Source organism: Perognathus longimembris, chromosome 12 (genome assembly GCF_023159225.1).
Source record: "Perognathus longimembris pacificus isolate PPM17 chromosome 12, ASM2315922v1, whole genome shotgun sequence".
Taxonomy (NCBI): domain Eukaryota; kingdom Metazoa; phylum Chordata; class Mammalia; order Rodentia; family Heteromyidae; genus Perognathus; species Perognathus longimembris.
The window spans coordinates 64,988,737-65,006,619 of NC_063172.1; the positions used below are offsets into that span (position 1 = coordinate 64,988,737).

Below are 17,883 nucleotides of genomic sequence, written 5' to 3' on the forward strand. Positions count from 1 at the left end.
AGATTTCCAAAGGTGGCGACTGCGTGTTTCTCATCATGGGTTCACAGATGGTCATTTCGTGGAAAATGACCTAGAAGATGTTTAAAAGTATAATTTGTGAAATATACTGGACTGGGTTTTGATGTCCGCTCTTCGGCTTAAAAGTGGTAGAGACTAAGACAAATGAAAAGTTGTAAGGGCCTCGGCTCTCCATTAATGACAAGAAAAAGAAGGAGAAAGAAGAGCAGAGAGGAAAGATGTTATAGTTCAGATCAGCAATGTCTCTCAAAGGGCACCAGCGCGAACGGCTGGCTCTAAGCCAAGGAAAATATGTTAAGAAGTAGGGCCTTGCGGAAGTTTTAAATCCCTGGAGGCGTGCCCTTAAAGAGGATTGTGGAACTCTGCTCTCTTCTGTCTTTTGTTTCTTAGTCATGGAAAGAGTAGTTTTCTACATAGTACTCATGCCATGATGAGCTGCACGCATCTACTCACCCAAGGCCTACAGTAACTTGTCTGTCTGACTGTACACAGAATCTTCAATACTGTGAGACTAAACACACCTTGTCTCATTATAAATTAACCATCTCAAGTATTTGTTAGAGTGATAGAATGCTGCTTTGCACAGTGGAAAGGAGAGAGTGGCACAATAAAAGAAGGGAGGCATAAAAGGAGACAGAACTAACACTTATCAGCCAGCTGCCACTAGATCACCTCTGTAATTCTAACTACTCACATGGCTGAGATCTCAGGATCATGATTCAAAACTACCCTGGGCAAGAAAGTCTGTGAGACTCATCTCCAATAAAAAAGGAGAAAAAGAAAGAGAGAGGGAGGGAGGGAGGAAGACAGAAAGGAGAGAGAGAGAGAGAGAGGCGCAACACTTATCTCTTTGGCTATAGTGACAAAGTCAAACAGTAAACACAAAGAAAGCTGGGCACCAGTGGCTCACCCTTGTAATCCTAGCTACTCGGGAGGCTGAGATCTGAGGACCACCATTGGAAGCCAGCTGAGACAAGAAAGTCCCCAAAACTTGTAGCTCCAATTAAGCACGTCTGCTTCCAACCCCCAAATAAAACAGAAGTGGATCCAGAGCTCCAGGGCTAGAAAACTAGCATTGAGCACACAAAGCTCAGGGACAGTTCAAGCCCCAGGACTAGAACAAAAAGGAAAGAACAACAATAACAAATGTAAGTATCCAACACAAAGCATATACCCAATGTGAAACATTATATGAATGTATTCTTTGCAGAAAAGGTATTTCTGAAAATACTCTGCATAACAAAAATATCTGAGAAACAAGCTGGGCCTGCCCCCATGACTGAAGAGTCACCTTGAGACACCCTGTGGAGTCTGAAGCAAGCCCCACTGCTGTGAGAACTAAGCTCTGAGTTCCTATCACTCAGCTCAGTAACCCCTTCTCCCAAAGAATGTGTCTTTTCTCATTAGCACCTTTCACTGATTAGAGCATGTAGGTTTGACTATCCACTTGATGTTTGCCCCTGCGGTCTGAATTCCTGCAAGAAAGAAATGCCAACTTACCATCAGCCTGGAGGGTTAAGTCCAGCCCCTGAACTGAAATAGTATGTGGTGGGTGGGTGCTGATTGTCTTGGTACAACTCAGAACTGTTAGTTCTGGTTTGCTGTTGGGCAAGGAGAATAGGAATCAGAACATTGAGGTCTGTAATAAAGAGGAACTAATGGAGGTAATTAGAAGACAACACCTGTCAGTGAGAAATTGCCCCTCTACACTGGCCATAACCAGCCATGTTCCCAATTGTCATTCAAAACAATGGAGATCCTCTGGACTGTGAATGCAAGCAGTGATGGACAGCAATAAAATCTGCAAATGGGTTTTCACATTGTCTAATATAATTCTATGACTTTGTCAATCTGTGTTGACACAGACCTACACAGGACTAGAGGATAAAGGGTTGTAATGGAAAGTTAATTGTTTCCTTGGGTTTACACATTTGTCTGCTGATTTTATGGTTCTAGATGCAAATTCTGGTTGTCTTTCACATGATTGTGAGAAAGACTGTCAATGCATAGTCCCAATCACTCAACTAGCCACATTCCACCATTTTAAGTGGAAGAAGCCTAAAATAATGAAAGCTCTGAGCACATGGAGCGGAACTTAGCCCCACATGGAATCAAGCAGAAGTAGCATCATGGCTCAGTCCCATGCTTCGGAGCTTTGTTCTTTTAAATCATTATAAACAAAAGATACCACATCACTTCTAGATTCAGGTTTGCTTTTGTAAAAACCTATTCTCAAAATATTACCATGAAAGAGTACAAAAGAATATTTATACTCTTAAATAAGCTTCACAAAATGTAATTTTAGATGTAGAATTTAATTCCTAAATCATTCCAAAAATTATGAACTGGAAAAGGGAGATAAAAGAATTCACAACAGAAAACTGAGATTGATTGTAGATATACCTTATGCTTATTTTTTACATTCCAGTATAAAAAATCTAACTAAAAGAACAATTGTACAAGAAGGGGAAGAAAATAAAGGGCCATAAACCTTAAACTCAACTACAAAGCTATAGTAATAAAAACAGCTTGATATTGTCGCAGGAATAGGCCTGTGGACGAATGGAATAGAACTGAAGACCCAGAAATGAACTCAAAATCCTCTTTGCGGGCACACTCCATTGACCCAGGTCCTCCCACGCTGCCCCTTCTCCTGAAGATCGGATCATTCTTCAACAGTACCGCCCTGGAGACCAAGCCAGTAATACATGGGCCTGGGTAAAGAGCATTCAGCATCAAAACCATAGAGTCTGTTCACTAGGAACGTACCTATTATATCTTCTGCAGGAAAGAAAATCCTTTCTTGATCTTTGCTTCATTTCTCTGAGATAAAAATTAAGGGTTAATTTTGCTTGCTTCTTGCCTGTCTCATATAGTTTTGTTGAATTTAAGCGGGTGGCATGTTTTAGATTGTTAGAGTAACGTAATAATTATTTTAGCAATAAAACTTTAAAAATAAAAGAGAAAAAGCACACTCTAGAACAGGATGGCATCTGAGAATCAGCTTTCGCAGGGACTTAAAAATCTCATTAGCATCAGTTTTCAAAGCATTCCAGCCCATTGGTACCATAGTTCACAAATAAATATAAATCAAATGTGGAAGCCAGAATCACTTCCAATCTCATATTCTCCTCTTTTGCCAAAATATATTCGACATCAAAGCATAAATTTGTGGGATAGTTAAGTCTCTTTTACTACACAGACCCCAGTTCTTGAGTAAGTTAAAATATGTTGTAGGATATTTTATGTAGGATTTTCACAGAAGACATTTTTTAAAACATTTGACAATTAAGATAACAAAAAACATATGATAAATTATCTTAAAAATAAATATGATTATACTTCATCAAGAGATGAATGCATATGATGTAATAATTTGCATTGTGGTTGGAACTTACAAAAGTGAAAATCTGGTAAATGTACACACAGACTGTCGTTGAGGGAGGCTAGGTGATGAAAGGTTCTTGGAAAGAAAGAACAGGCTGAGGAGCTCAGCCAAATTGAAAGACCATGAGCTGCCCAGTGACTCAGAGAAGAAAGGTAAGTCTCCTGACTTCAACCAGAACTCTTAGACAAGTCCTGCAGTTATCCTAAGGGCCTCTCTTGGTGGGTGCCTTTCCAAGTGTTCTGGACAGGCAGATGAGTACTGAGCCACACAGAAAGACAGAGAGAGAGGGGGGGAGGGAGGGAGGGAGGGAGGGAGAGGGAGAGGGAGGGAGAGGGAGGGAGAGGGAGGGAGAGAGAGGGAGGGAGACAGAGAAAGGGGGAGGGGGGAGAGAGGGCGGGAGAGGGAGGAGAGAGAGGGAGGGAGAGAGATGGAGGGAAGGAGAGAGGGAGGGAGGTAGAAAGAGAGAGGGAGAGAGAGACAGAGAGAGATCTGAGAGAGAGAGAGAGAAAGAAAGAGAGAGAGAGAGAGAATTGACCTTAGCCTCTGAGCTTGTGGGCTCCTCATCTGCATTCAGCCAGCTATGGACTGAAAATAACATGTCTCTTTCTATGAAATAGTCACCTACTTTTTCCTTGTTATTATTCCCTAAATAATACGAGAACTACTTACACAGCATTTCTACCCTGTGAGGCATTCGAAATGAGCTACAGATGATTTTGAATGTATAGAAGGATGTGTGTCAGTTCTCTGCAGATACCTTGTCATTCTACATAAGGTACTTATGTATCTACAGGGGACCCTGGTTCCACTCTCCTAGAAGTATTAAGAGAAGCCTGTGGGTTCGTCTATATGGACGGTAGACATATTAGGGATATAATGGGTGTTCGCCTTGTGTTGGGGCTTCTGACCATGAGCAGCAAGGTCTGACTCAGATGGTAATGGACTCTTCTGTCAGTTGGACAGGACTTTCTCTGGCAGATTTGCTCTTGAAATATGGGCTTCCATTTCAGACAAAGTAGCTATTCTGCCCAGAGAAATCACAAAATGGTGAGATATTCTATTCATGCCAGCTGAAGGTGGGTTTCCTTGAGGCAGACAGATTCTATTTTTTAATTTATTTTTATTGTAAAGGTGATGTACAGAGGGTTACAGTTACATAGGTCAGGTAATAAGTATATTTCTTTTGGAACAATGTCACCTCTTCCCTCGTTTTCTCCCAATTTTTCCCTCCCAACCCCCCTCCCCCATGAAGAATGTCAACATCGTGTCTAGTGCTGCATTTGTTCATCTTCTGTGTTCACCAGTTCTGTGTGCTCCCCCAAATAGATAAACTTCCATACAAGACAAAAGGTACAGAAATCAAACACAGTGACAAAGGAGAAACACAAACAGAAATGAAAGTAAAAACACCTTCTCCCTGCCATTCCTTAGAGTTCTCTTTAATGAACATCATTTTACACTACCCTATGCACACAGCTATGGAGCCTTTGAGGTGCTCTCTTGTAAGAATGTCCGCCTCTGCTCTCACGAGGAGGATGTGTAGAGAGCCGTGTTTCATCTATCATATCCAGGTGTCATTTGTGGGGGAAGACAGATTCATTTCAGCCTCCTCAGCTAATAAGGCTAAGCATGTTCTCCTCCCCAACTATCATGTCACCAGGGTTTCGAAGATGGCTCTATAATGTCCTACCATCACACGAGACAAAGTGCCAAAGACTTTGTCTTCTTTGTCACCTCAAAAAGCTGCCATGCGGGCTGGGAATATGGCCTAGTGGTAGAGCGCTTGCCTCACATACATGAAGCCCTGGGTTCGATTGCCCAGCACCACATATGTAGAAAAAGCCAGAAGTGGCTCTGTGGCTCAAGTGGTAGAGTGCTAGCCTTGAGCAAAAAGAAGCCAAGGACAGTGCTCAGGCCCTGAGTCCAAGGCCCAGGACTGGCAAAAAAAAAAAAAAAAGAGAGAGAGAGAGAGAAAAAAAAGCTGCCATGCAAGCATAAAATATCTATACTAAAATTGTGATCCGCGTGGCTTCCTGTACCCAGACCTGTGCCCGGGTATAGGCTCTTCTGTCTGGCATTTCCTTCTTGAGCTCATGATAGCTGAAATAAAAAGAATTCTTCTTGAGGTCCTCATCAAGATGTTTCCTGCCCTGCCCAGGTCGAGTGATACTTCTTTCTTCAGTTCCAAGAGTAATTTGAATATATCTCTACGCAAATTCAATAATTTCCTTATCGGTTTGCATAGCTTGGCTATTTACTAAATTTCTATGGCCCTAGGCATGGTGTTTAACTTTTTTTTTTTTTTGGCCAGTCCTGGGGCTTCTACTCAGGGCCTGAGCACTGTCCCTGGCTTCTTTTTGCTCAAGGCTAGCACTCTGCCACTTGAGCCACAGCGCCACTTCTGGCCATTTTCTGTATATGTGGTGCTGGGGAATCGAACACAGGGCCTCATGTATATGAGGCAGGCACTCTTGCCACTAGGCCATATCCCCAGCCGGTGTTTAACTTTTTTGAGGGGCGGTGGCAGGAGGAGGTGCTGGTTCTGGGGCTTGAACTTAGGACCTGGGCGCTGTCCTTGACCTTTTTCTCTTAAATCTAGCCTTCTACCACTTGAGACGCATGCAGTCGCACATGCAGCGTTTTTAGAAGTTACTAATAATACCAGTCTCAGGGACTTTCTTGCCCAGGCTGGCTTTGAGCCTCTCACTACCATCACAGGATGAGCCAAGATCACGTTTTCTTGATCTTAGTTTTGTGATCAGTCAAATCTGGACACGAGTAGTCATCCGCAGTTAGTGTGTCAGCTGTTTTCCTTTGAGAATATCCTGGTGAGCACAACTGGGCTGTTACCATCCTCCCTTATAACCAAGTGAAAGGGAGAGGAAGACAGATGAAGACAAGCATGAGAACAGAGACTATTGGGAAGTGTCAGGGGAAGAGAGCCTCAGGGCTTCAAAACTGTAAGACGTGAGAACGGCAAAAGCCTGGGAATTAAGTAACCTACCTAGAAAAATAGTATAACAGAGAGAAAATAAAAGAGTGAAGGAATAAATACTAGAGAATTCTAGTCGCCTATCTAGAAGAAAGCACTTACAAAACATGCAAAGAAAGAGGTAAAACAGAAGAGCAAGCATGTGTGGCGTCCTAGCATTGGATTAGAATACATTTCCAGAGCACAGACTGAACATCTGCTATTGAGTGCAGAAGAGAAAATCGAATATTGTCTTTGGCAAGAGGGAGGTCATTGTTTTGTTATTGTTGCTGGGAAATGTAATATCTGACAGTTTCCAGTGCCTCGTTGGTATTTGTAGTCATAAAATTCAGTTATTCTGACAGTGAAGTTTTCTCCAGCAACTTTCAGCTCCTTGTATTAATCCAAAACAATTGTCAGGTGAGGGAATATTGTTTAACCAGGACATGGGCTTGCTTGACAAAAAATAAGAATAATTTATTCTAAATTGCTTCCAACCTCTAAAAGTCTAAAATTCAACAAAAGTCTGGTTTTATTTGAATCTAAAATTTAGATGTATTCTCTTTTCTTTCTTTTATGCCAGTACTAGAACTTGAGCTCAGGGCCTGGGTCTTGGCTTTTTCTCTCAAGGCTAGGACTGTACAACCTTAAACCACAACTCCACGTGTGGGCTGTTTTGCAAGGGACAAGGGGACTATTTTCTTTTTTGTTTGTTTGGGCTTATTTGGGGGAGTCGTTAATTAGAATTCAATACGAGTCGCATGGACTTTCCTGCTCAGGCTGGCTTCGAACTGCAATCCTCAGATCTGAGCCTCCTGAGTAACTAGGGTTATAGGTATGAGCCTTACAAGCACGTAGCTTCATTCTATTTTTTAACATTTCAATATATCTTGTATGTGTTTTTGTACTTACAATGAGGTAATGAGGATAAGGATCTGCAGCAACGCTGTACGTTATTTAAATCATAAATATTAGACAAAAATACATGTATTAATTGAAAACAAACATTGTGATTATTCGCCTGGCATTCTAATCCTATATTTTCTTTTCCTTATCTTCCCAATTTTGATCCTCAGGAAGTTGAAGAAAACAATATGGAATTTGGTGTCGTGGCAAATATAATCAAGAAATACCCAGTAACAAAGAGTTGTCATAAAAAATGTATTTAAAATGGAAGAAAATCAAGCACATACATGATGATAGAAATTATTTGTCTCCAAAAATTATTTGAAGATGAACTATTTCTCCAAATTCTGACATTGTATAAGAAGGCAGCATTTGTCTTTTTTATTCATTTTAGGAAATTCTAAAATTAAAACCTACTTTACATTCTAAAAATAAGTGGTTTAACTCCTGAAAATTTATTCAATCACATTTTAAACTCCAACATACATATTTCTAGACTTGTAAACATCTTTGCATTCTTTTAAATTTAAATAGAAATAGATTTGTTAAAATCTAGTTCTCTGAAATGTTCAGGGAAAAATGTCTTATTTGATCTTTCTAAACTATATGTAATGATTTTAATAAAATCTTCTCTAGAATCTATGCTACTTTGGAAAAAAAAGAATTAATGTCTCAGCTCTCCTTTTATTGGTCATTAATTTTTCCACTATGTGCATTTAATGGGCAAATATGAAAAGCTCTCTTCCTCAGTATAAAACAAGGCTTACCTCCGACTAAATTCATCTTGTCATAATAAAGAAAACCAACTAGAATTCCAAACATTACAAGTGACAAAACATTTTACAGACCACTCATTTTGTATGTAGACTGCACTTGAAGTATTTGAAGTACTCGGCTTTAATCTAAGTGAAAAAGTCAAGGTGAAGTCAGAAGTTATTTAGTGTGGCTTCTTCCTTGACATTTCTAAAGAGGACGTAACACACTGGTGACAAAAACAACAACAACCAAAAAAAAACAAAAACCCAAAGTCAGAACAAACAAACCTACTTATTCCTGTGCTCACCAACCCAGCACAGTCCTCCAGTCCTAACATTGACACCTTAGTCTGGGTAGCAACAACACTTTGCATTCACAAAATGTTTCCTAGCTTATGAAGTGCTTTTCACATTGAGTTTGTTTCTTTTTAATGAGAGGGGAAAGTTATATGGAGGATTTTATTCCCTTAGAAGGCAGGAGACTTTTGGCAAGATTTTGAATCTTTCCTCTGTGGCCAATTAGTGACAATTCTACTTTTGCAAGACAGCCGTCTCCCTGTCCAATTTGACAAGGCAAAGCAAAAAGACTGGCACCAAATTCAGTGCCAACAGTAGTTCAAAATCTCACCACCATCAAAATAGGAATCTGGGTGCAAAATTCCGGGACTTGCATAGCCTGTTCTGGCCTCTGCAGGGCCTAAACTAAAGCAGTAACCAGAGTCAGGTTCTAGAAGACATAGGTTAGTGACAGTATAACGGATACATCTTTCTACAGGGAAAGCACAGCAACATGGTAATAATAAAAGCGAAATTGTATAATACTGCAATCACATGCACACCAATACATTTTATTTCACCCTGCTATTGAAAAACATAATAGGAGCAATAGCATTAACCTCACTGTACTTGCTTAACTGAGGTATGGCACAATTGTTCATTGGAATGTTACATAACCCGATAGAAAGGCAAGAAAGGCTAGACTCAGAGAGTGAAGGGCCTCATAGGCTATCACAATATGAGATCTGAACTTTTTCTCAGTAGGAACTAGCAAGCTGTCGGAGATTTTTGAACAAAAGAGTGACAAAATTTGACTTACATCCTCAAAGGAACATGCAGGAATTATGCTGAGAAGAGACATGGCAGGATTGTTGGAGAAAGTAATGGAAGATACACCAGAGGAGGCGTGAGGGCCTCAGAGCAGGGGCTCCTAACAGCAGGTGTGGGATAAAGCGCTGGTGATATATAAATGATCCACACAGACAGACAGACAGACAGACAGACAGACAGACAGACAGACAGATAGATAGATAGATAGATAGATAGATAGATAGATAGATAGATAGATAGATAGATATAGAGATATAGAGATGGAGAGAGAAAGAGAGAGAGAGGGTGTGTGTGTGTGTGTGTGTGTGTGTGTGTGTGTGTGTAGGACACCCTGCAAACTATACACAATCCAGCCAGGAAAAAGTGGTTCACACCTGTGAATCCTAGATACTCAGGAGGCTGAGGAATGTGGTTGGAAGGCAGCTTCAGCAGAAAAGCCTGAGAGACTCTTATCTTCAATTAACTGCCCAAAACAGCCAAAAATGGAGCTGTGGCTTAAGTGTTAGAGTGCTAGAGAAGCTCAAGGACAATGCCTAGGCTCAAAATGCACAAACACACAAACACACACACACACACACACACACAGAGAGAGAGAGAGAGAGAGAGAGAGAGAGAAATACCATCCAACAGGAGGGCTGTTTCTGAGTAATCAGAGAACCAAAGGTCTTTATTTCATTTTCCACTTTTATTTGGAACTATGCAAGGAGCATGTGTTACTTCAATAATTTAAGAGCTATTAAAAAAAAAACACACGTTAATACCAACGAGAAAGAGAAAGGGAGAAGCAGTATGCCTTGGTATATATTCTCTTGGTCACTTTGTTTAATGACAACCAAGCCTTAAAAGACAGGAACTAACTGTGGAAGAGGAAGGCATATCTTCAGCAGTGCCAAGGCCTCTCCAGTTTTAGGATTCATTGCAAGCTGCAGCTCTTTATTTGGGTCTTTTCTAACTGAAGAAAAGAATTTGCTGGGGCCTCCCACACGATCAACCTAGAGCTTAACACCACAGAGTCGGCACACCTGCCAACCAAACCACATAAGTAAACCTCCATCTGTGGAGGGAAATGACTAATTCTTCTTCTCATTAACCCTCTTAGCATATTTGAGTCCTCCTTTTCAAATTTTTTATTTTCTGTTTATATTTTCATAGGCCTTATGGTGTGCACACTTTTTTTTTAGTCACTTCAAATCCTTTATAGTCATGTGGTGTAAAACCAATGCACATGTACATACACATTTCTTTCTCCCTCCTTCTACCCACCCCCCCCCACCAGCTTTTATTGTAGGTGTATCTGCTTTATGCCTAATTCACATCATGCTGGTCACTCTCGTAACTGACCCTACTCCCTTAAGTCATGAGGAGAATCACACAGTCGAGAAAACGATTCATATAAAGATCTGTACTTCACACCCAAGACTGTTTCAAGGGAAGGTCCAACAACCCTAATCCAGAGGTTATGAAGGAACTTGGGCAAATACCTTCTCAACAGACAAACAACCCGTAGGAATGCACTCCTGAACGTAAATACCTTCAGTTAGTAGTAGAAATTCATAAAAACGGCTTGGGATTGTGATACGACATAGTGTGGGCAAAACAAAATTGTTTTCTCACATTACATGGGAAGATTTGTGATGTCTTCTATGAAATCATTACCATCATGCTTCATCAACCTCCAATGCCTTCTCCCACATGCGTTCACTGTTTAGTTGTCCTTCAATATCTTTCCACCTTGAAACCCACTGGATTCTTGAGAGTCACAAACGCGTGACTCTCCCTGGACTATTTACAGTGGAAACTTTTGGCATTTCTAGCTCATCTCATGGGCAAATATTCCAGCCCTTGGAAGTTAGACACACAGTCTGTGCATGTACTAAGCATGTGGCTTTCTGCATATGTCTGCACATCATTTTTCAGGAAACTCTATTTCACACTACACCAGCTTGCTGAGGAGCTGTTGTTCACACCCGCTGAGAAATAACTCCACGTGAGAATAATACCTTTACAACTTTGAAATGTCCTCAGACACTCTTCCCATCTCCAGACCATCAACCTGCTGTGAACTCTCATCCTGACTTTTCACACTTACAGGCAACAGTCATGCAACATACTGTCAAACAATATGAAGATTTGGGGGGATGTGGAGAAGTGTAAAATTAAATTGAAGGCTGAACATCTTTTCAGTGTGGTGTGATTTTTTTTTAATAATTAAGACAGTCCACCACACATGCAACTATATTCATATTTGATGTGCATTTCTGAAATACGTTTGATATCTAATCTTCAGCAACATTGCTTTTGTTGAAGAATAATGTACGAATTCAAATTCTGAGATCCCTGTCCTCAAGATGCTTCTTTCTTACAACTTCTTCAATGTAAGTATTTCTGGTGAAAGTTTAATTCTTAGCTTGGGGGCCAGTGGCTCATGTCTGTAATCCCAGCTTCTCAGGAGGCTCAGATTGAAGGACCCTGGTTTGAAGCCAGCCATGGCAGGAAAGTCCATGCGATTTTTATCTTCAATTAACCACCACAATGCTGGAAGTAGTTCTATAGCTCATGGACATTGCACAAGCCCTGAGTTCGAGTCCTAGTAGCAGTACACGCACATGTGCATACACATAAGCACACCCACACACAGAGTCTAATTCTTTACTTTAAGCCACAATTGTTACGAGACCAAAGTGACTGTGAGCTTTATACAGGTATAGTTCCCATGAATGGAGTTCCTTCTTTGAGAATGTTTCGAAAGTCATTTTATCCATCCTATTTGTTGAAAATTTTGCAAAAGTTAGCATTTGATAAATATTTCTATAGGAATAAATGAAATAACCAACCACATAATTTTTTTTAATCTCCTGAGGTGCACCAGATTGCCTATAGGATGGTTGAGTCTGAGCCTAAAGGGAACACAGTGACACCTAGTAAGAGAACTAACAATTACGTTCTCCCTAATTCAACAGGATCATTTCTTAGTAAGGATAGAAATATACACACCAAATTTCTCTTGTTAATTTCGAGTTAACTAGGAAACTAAATTAAGCAGAAAGCTGTTTAAACTTAGTGCTTCATTCCATCAGTTAATGTCCATCTAGCTCAACATCTGGAACTCAGTTCAACCTGGTAGATACGAGCAAGTAATTCCCATCAACTGTGCACCAGGCGTGCAGTGGCTGCAAAGGCCCAGCAAGGAGGGAGGACAGCAGGTGAGCAGCAGTCATCCAGTCCGCACGGAAAAGTGGCCAGTGAACATTTAGAGACCTGAAAGGAAGAACGGCATACGATCTAGGACGTGCAAGCTGACGATGGAGATGAGAGATGGAGGCAGGACACATGGACGTTCATCAGGAAGACTCATTTCCAACTCAGGTGTTCTCCCAAAGACCTGAATGGGGGTTAACCCAGCACAATTTCCACAACTTACTGCAAAATTGCCACAATTTTTGTTTCCGTTTTTGTTTGTTTGTTCTTCTCTGGAGAGATAACTCACAGAGAAAATTTGATAGATTAAAGCTCTCGATAGCTTGGTTCTGCTTAAAAGGAGTTGGATAAATACACACTTCCTTAATATACAAGATGTTTTTCATGTAAATCATGTGAAACTAAAAGAATTCAGTGTGTGTGTATATAGACACAATAATGTATGCATTATATATACAAAACACATAAATTTATATACATTATGCCTTCCCCTACATATTTATATGTACATATTAAATATAAGTTAAATATGTTTTAAGGATATATACATTATACAATAGATATTTAATATGAATATCCTTGTCTATATATTTGCTTCTGTTAAACATTAAACTTTCAAATAATTATTAATGTTAATTTGAGATTTTCACAGAAATGTCAAGAAACTGACACATGGAAACATATGAATCTTGGGAAGTTTGTGGTCACCCATGAATACAAAATTCCTCAAAGTACAACCATTATAAGAAATGCTTGTTCCTAGTAAATTTTTCTGTCAAAATACTCAAAATAAGAATAGCACTTGGTTTACATCTTACTTGGGAGAATTGAAAATACTTCATGTTAAAAAAGATGAAAAGACTGGGGCTGGGAATATGGCCTAGTGGCAAGAGTGCTTGCCTCCTACACATGAAGCTCTAGGTTCGATTCCCCAGCACCACATATATGGAAAACGGCCAGAAGTGGTGCTGTGGCTCAAGTGGTAGAGTGCTAGCCTTGAGCAGGAAGAAGCCAGGGACAGTGCTCAGGCCCTGAGTCCAAGGCCCAGGACTGGCAAAAAAAAAAAAAGATGAAAAGACAAGTGACCATGACATATGCACTTTAAAAAGCCATCGAAGATAAGGGGAACTGAATTTTCCATTTGAGGAGAAAACAAATTTCATGAAACTGAAAACATTTGAGGTATGTTTGAAGTAGTCATACTTGTGTCTAATGGTTAAAATCTTAGTAAACACTCAACACATGGGCTGGCTCATCTATGAAAGATTTCTCAAAAGAATTCTGAACACCAGGAAGAAACCATGATGCCCTGTAGCTGCTACTTTCCAGTAGCATGGCTACAATCTGCCACAGTAAAGAAATGGCAGGGGTCTAAGACACCATTACCAACTGGCTAATAATCTTTAACCATCTTTGCCAGTGGTTATGTCCCTTAATAAAATAATAAAATGGAAACACAAACTTCTCATTAGAAGACATTTAGTATTTCAGGAAGCAAGTGACTCTACTAAACTGATTCTTAGTCTACCCCTCCAAAGAACAAAGTTATAAGTGGTTATTATAAGTTATAATAGTTGTAAGTCCTCTACAAATTATCATACTCTCTGTTAGTCCTTATGTGGTAGGAGTGAGCATCTGTTTTTCTTAAAAGAGACAATGTCATTTATTTCTGCTTCCCTTTCCTATTATTCTCAGTTATTACAAAACTTGCTCTTATAAAGGCCTAAATTAATAGAATTACTCTATCAAACATTATTCCCAACCAATGGTCCTGACAAAAATTTATTCCCTATAGTTATTCTGCAGGATTATGTAGTTTTTTCTTTACCTGATTTCCGGATTTCCTACAATTAATATATTTTCCCATCAAAGGCGTAATTCCAACAAACACTGAGCTCCCAATGTTCAAAAGAATTGCTGCAGGTACATCCACTTTATCAGAACTGACCTACAAATAAAAGTTGAAAATGTCAAATAATGTTTTCAAATAATAGGCACAGAATTGTGCAATTCTTACCTTTAAGTATTGACTGAACTCTATTTATTCATTCTATAAAACTAATCATTACGATGAGACTACAAATTCAAAGAATAGATAGCATTGATAAAGTAGCATCGCTCAAGCAGGAACTGTCCCAAGTGCCTAGGATCATACATAAGCACTATATTTTTACCTCAAAGAGAAGCATTGTTTGTTTCACCATCTGTGCTTTACTTTCATAGAGATTGTATCTAGGTGTCTGATCAGAACAATTCATTTACTAGATTATATACACATGCCAACAGAGTATAACTTTCCCATAGTGGTACACGAATTTTCAAGATCTTTCCTGAAGTACTGTCTTTTCTTTGATCTGAAACATGGATTGACGTATGCATCCTATTCCTTGGAGGACTACATTCTAGGGCTACCAAGAGATTAAACGACTATCCAACATGTGGCTTAAATATTTTGTGACACAAATTCTGGGGACTTTTGCAAACCGAACTCTGATTATCTTGACAAATACCTTTGGCTAGAAAAATAGATTCTGTTTTCCTAGTTCAACGAGCGACTCCTCCCACAAACATGTTCTCTGAATATACAGAGGATGTGACCATCCTAAAGGCATACCACTGATCCGAAGGAGCCAATGTCAGTATTTTATAGAGTAAGAAGTACTTTCTGTCTTCTGGAGTTGAAAAAAAATGACAATTTTACATATCTGTATCTATAGCTTATAAGCCTACCTATTAAAACCGGTGAGATCCTATACTCCTATCAACACATATCAAGTTTTAAATATGCCAGCTTTGTCTTTCAGCTATGTCCTTATATTCACACATGACTTTCACATGTGGCTACTGATTAGTATTTCCTTCTCTACGTGCAGCTCTGCTAAACTGATTCTTGTCTATGTTAGAAACAGAATCATTTCATGTTCAGAGGAGCAAGAAGGCCTAAGCATTATGCGAAGTCTAAAAACAAGTTTCAGAAAACAGAAAAATTATCCATATGAGCACCCCAAAGTGACATCTCTCTTGGTAGACATAATGCATTCATGAGTTTGACAGCCCAAATCACCAATAAATAAACAAACAGATAGGGAAATAAATAATTAATTCAAAAGAAAAGAAATGTTGGCAAAAGAATTTACCATTTCTAATCCTATTTATTCTAGCAGGGGTCAAAATGTTGGCATTAGTGATCGTCTTCCTTTCCTTGATAAAATCTTGCATTAGGAAAATAAAAGAGACCCAATGGAGACTAACATGGAGTCGAGTAATGAAAACACTATAGTTCTAGAGACTTACAGTATGGTGCACAGTGCTCACAAACAGAATGAATAATTGAAATCTAGAGCTTCTATGCTCCAATGGAAAAGAAAAACAATATTTCATGGCACATAAATTTATTCGGCTGATTTGCATTAAGATTGAATGATCAAAGCTCTCTGTCCACAGAAAAATAGCTATGATACCTTGATTTAAGTGGGATGAGCGTTCATAAATATTCTTAGGAAGCAAGAGGTACCTACATTTAATCAGCACTTATTAAAATTTTATTCCCTATAGTTATTCAACAGGATCTGTGGTATAAAAACATAATTACAAAAATCAGATTTGAGCTCATTTGACAACAGAAGGGTTTTATGGTGACCTATCTCCAAATGTTCCTATTTGTAATTAAATGCAGCGATCAGCAGTAAGGATTTTGAAGCTGTTTTAGTAGTTCCGCTATTCTGCTTAACATGTGGCACCCGTAATAATTAAAATGATACTAACACATGCACAATTTTATGGCCCTTATGGTGCAACCCATTATGCCAAATAAGGGCCTCTGTTTTCACAGCTACTGCACATGGTCTCATTACACCCACTTTTCTTTTCCTGTCTTCACACTAACAACTGTTAAAGTGAATCAACACACGAAACGTACTATAACAGCTTAGTGTTTATGATATGTGTGCTGTTAGTCAGTGAACAGGAAAATCTAAACATTTACTGTTTATGTAAAGAATAGCGTTAGTGTTAGCGAATTGCTCGGGTCTGCTTACTTTATTATCTAGATCACAAACGTAATGACGGGTTTCAATGGCATCTATATTTTTGCTTTGCTTTGGTTTTCAATGCAGATGTCTATACAAACCAAAAGAATTCAACATTTGCATATCTTGTAATATTTCTTCTGAACCATAAAATAACTTAGGAATTGTTTTAAAAGAGCTAGATAAATCAGTAGTCATAAGAGAAGAAGAAGAGTGAAAGATTTAAAGGTATTTGGAGACAATAATCCACATTTCTAGGCCAAAGGAGGTTTACCTAAGGTGTTAAAAAGCTACAAATGATTTTTACATAAAACTCTACTAAAATTTACAAGAAATTGGGAACTTGAGGTTAGTACCATTTTATCATGAATAATTTTGTAATTAAGAAGCTCCTCAAAGACCTCCTACACTCATTTTACAATCATCAGTTGCGAATGGCATTCAGTCTTTTTGTTCTGGGACAGAGTCCAAAGTAGTTCCCATTGGTAGGACACCAATAGATTGGGCAAGATCCCACGACTGCATCTTACATTACCGTTTTTCTGAACATTAGCGGAAACTACAGATAAAGAATTACAGTCCTTCTTCACCTTTTCTTTTTCAATTCCTAGAGTCAAATTCGAGCCTGTCTATTTAGGAATTTTGCCTTCTTGGCGCTATCTAAGAGTATCAACTGAGCTGGGTAGGCCTTGAATGCTAATGGCTTAATAGCTCAATTGATTGCAAAGATACAAAAGAAAAATGCTCACAGATTGCAGCCTTCGCATGGTTTGGCTGTGAGATCTCATAAACAGTGTGACGTCGACCGGTAGAGAACCATGTGGATGCCGTATTAGGGCCATGCGCTCGTGACAGAACTGTGAAAATTTGTGGGACCGCAAAAGGAAAATTATCAGCCAGGAAAAGAAAAAAAAAAAAAGACAAGATGAGAATGGTAGAGGGAGAACAGCTTGAGGAAGGCCTAACACATTCTTCTTTCTATACAAGCCTTTTAGTAGAAAAAGGAGGCACATTTAATATTATGTAAATATCACCAGAAGTCCAATGAATACAGCCATCATGAGCTCAGGGTGAAACTCTCACCCTGGTCGAACGCATTCTCCGACACTTCTGCCTAAAAAAATGGAAAGGAAACCCGCTCTCTTCTATAACTAAAGGAGGAATAAAGCTTTCACTCTGAACTTGAAGACAGTCGCGCTCCCCAATCTCTATTCTTTGATTCATACAAGCCTTTGTGATAAGCATTAGTATTTACTGTCCTATGATCACAAACCAATAACCCACTTTGTTTGTTTCTTACTGCAAATGAATTAAATTAGAAGCCATTACGAAGACTCGCTGTTTATACCCTTGCTTCAGCAGTGGTAGTATTTGAAGTTTCCTGCGGTAAGTTCATTACTCGTATTTTGTCCAGAATTAGTGAAGCGTGCTGAAAATTGCTAATGACAGATGTTTCTCCACTCTGTCACACTTCTTGTATCATTTGATTTGGAAAGCAACATACGGTGTTCT

The 17,883-nt window shown here is 39.2% G+C and overlaps 1 long non-coding RNA gene across 1 annotated transcript; it reads left to right on the forward strand.

Annotated features, from left to right (window-relative positions):
- The first annotated feature begins 914 nt into the window (after nt 1–914).
- Nucleotides 915–17,452, forward strand: LOC125360658. Its single transcript, XR_007212786.1, has 3 exons — nt 915–998; nt 1,656–1,659; nt 17,441–17,452. It is a non-coding gene; the product is annotated as an uncharacterized LOC125360658 (long non-coding RNA).
- The last annotated feature ends 431 nt before the right edge of the window (nt 17,453–17,883 follow it).